This window comes from Babylonia areolata, chromosome 13, assembly GCF_041734735.1.
Source record: "Babylonia areolata isolate BAREFJ2019XMU chromosome 13, ASM4173473v1, whole genome shotgun sequence".
NCBI classification, from domain to species: Eukaryota; Metazoa; Mollusca; class Gastropoda; order Neogastropoda; family Buccinidae; genus Babylonia; species Babylonia areolata.
This window is the reverse complement of record NC_134888.1, coordinates 39,735,330-39,737,829: the sequence shown is the minus strand read 5'-3', so window position 1 is coordinate 39,737,829 and position 2,500 is coordinate 39,735,330. Positions and strand designations below refer to the sequence as shown.

At 46.6% G+C, this 2,500-nt stretch overlaps 1 protein-coding gene across 1 annotated transcript in view; it reads left to right on the top strand.

The window, feature by feature from the left end:
• The window catches only part of LOC143288940 (uncharacterized), a 13,421-nt gene that overhangs the window by 9,709 nt on the left and 1,212 nt on the right, over positions 1–2,500 (top strand). The gene's annotated exons all lie outside the window — the stretch shown is intronic.

The window sequence follows — 2,500 nt, the reverse complement described above, 5'->3', positions numbered from 1 at the left end:
TGGAGTACAGGACTCAACAATGAGACGGAGTACAGGACTGACTCAACAATGAGATGGAGTACAGGACTCAACAAAGAGACGGAGTACAGGACTCAACAATGAGATGGAGTACAGGACTGACTCAACAATGAGACGCAGTACAGGACTCAACAATGAGATGGAGTACAGGACTGACTCAACAATGAGATGGAGTACAGGACTGACTCAACAATGAGACTGAGTACAGGACTGACTCAACAGTGAGATGGAGTACAGGACTCAACAAAGAGACGGAGTACAGGACTGACTCAACAATGAGATGGAGTACAGGACTCAACAATGAGATGGAGTACAGGACTGACTCAACAATGAGACGGAGTACAGGACTCAACAATGAGATGGAGTACAGGACTGACTCAACAATGAGATGGAGTACAGGACTCAACAATGAGACGGAGTACAGGACTGACTCAACAATGAGACGGAGTACAGGACTGACTCAACAATGAGATGGAGTACAGGACTGACTCAACAATGAGATGGAGTACAGGACTGACTCAACAATGAGACTGAGTACAGGACTGACTCAACAATGAGATGGAGTACAGGACTCAACAATGAGATGGAGTACAGGACTGACTCAACAATGAGACGGAGTACAGGACTGACTCAACAATGAGATGGAGTACAGGACTGACTCAACAATGAGATGGAGTACAGGACTGACTCAACAATGAGATGGAGTACAGGACTCAACAAAGAGATGGAGTACAGGACTCAACAAAGAGATGGAGTACAGGACTCAACAATGAGACGGAGTACAGGACTGACTCAACAATGAGATGGAGTACAGGACTGACTCAACAAAGAGATGGAGTACAGGACTGACTCAACAATGAGATGGAGTACAGGACTCAACAATGAGATGGAGTACAGGACTGACTCAACAAAGAGATGGAGTACAGGACTCAACAAAGAGATGGAGTACAGGACTGACTCAACAATGAGATGGAGTACAGGACTCAACAATGAGATGGAGTACAGGACTCAACAAAGAGATGGAGTACAGGACTGACTCAACAAAGAGATGGAGTACAGGACTCAACAAAGAGATGGAGTACAGGACTGACTCAACAAAGAGATGGAGTACAGGACTCAACAAAGAGATGGAGTACAGGACTGACTCAACAAAGAGACGGAGTACAGGACTCAACAATGAGACGGAGTACAGGACTGACTCAACAATGAGATGGAGTACAGGACTGACTCAACAAAGAGATGGAGTACAGGACTGACTCAACAATGAGATGGAGTACAGGACTCAACAATGAGATGGAGTACAGGACTGACTCAACAAAGAGATGGAGTACAGGACTCAACAATGAGATGGAGTACAGGACTGACTCAACAATGAGATGGAGTACAGGACTCAACAATGAGATGGAGTACAGGACTCAACAAAGAGATGGAGTACAGGACTGACTCAACAATGAGACGGAGTACAGGACTGACTCAACAAAGAGATGGAGTACAGGACTGACTCAACAATGAGATGGAGTACAGGACTCAACAATGAGATGGAGTACAGGACTCAACAATGAGATGGAGTACAGGACTGACTCAACAAAGAGACGGAGTACAGGACTGACTCAACAATGAGACTGAGTACAGGACTCAACAATGAGATGGAGTACAGGACTGACTCAACAAAGAGACGGAGTACAGGACTGACTCAACAATGAGATGGAGTACAGGACTGACTCAACAAAGAGACTGAGTACAGGACTCAACAAAGAGATGGAGTACAGGACTCAACAAAGAGATGGAGTACAGGACTGACTCAACAATGAGACTGAGTACAGGACTGACTCAACAACGTAACACCCAGAAATAGCTGCCCTTTCTCCTCGTCCCCCCATACACACACCCCCTCCTCCAACACCCGTCTCTTGACAGAGTACCTTCCCTCTGTCGTGCATGCCCCCCTTCCCCCACCTCACCCCCAACCCCACCCCCTCCTCCAACACCGTCCCTTGACAGAGTACCCTCCCTCTGTTATGCATGCCCCCCCTCCCCCGCCTCACTCCCAACCCCACCCCCTCTTCCTCCCCTCCACAGATTTCTCTTTCTCGTTCAGCATTCCATTTTATTAATTGAGCAGAAGCTCCTACTTTGGTCATCCACTAGTTTTTTCTTTTAAAATATATGTAAATAAAAATGTTTTTAATAATTTTTTTAAGATAAGTGAAGGCTAAGTTCTGCAATCGTGGAGTGATGGCCTGGAGGTATCGCGTCCGCCTAGGAAGCGAGAGAATCTGAGCGCACTGTATCGATTCACACCAGCAGTCGCCAGTATCCCCTCCCTGGCAAAATTCTGTAGAAGAATCCACTTCGATGGAAAATAACCAAAACTGCAGGCAGACAAAAAGACCGAAAAAAAGGGTGGCGCTGTCAGTGTCGCGACGCGCTCTCTCTGGGGAGAGCAGTCCGAATTTCACACAGAGAAATCTGTTGTGACAAA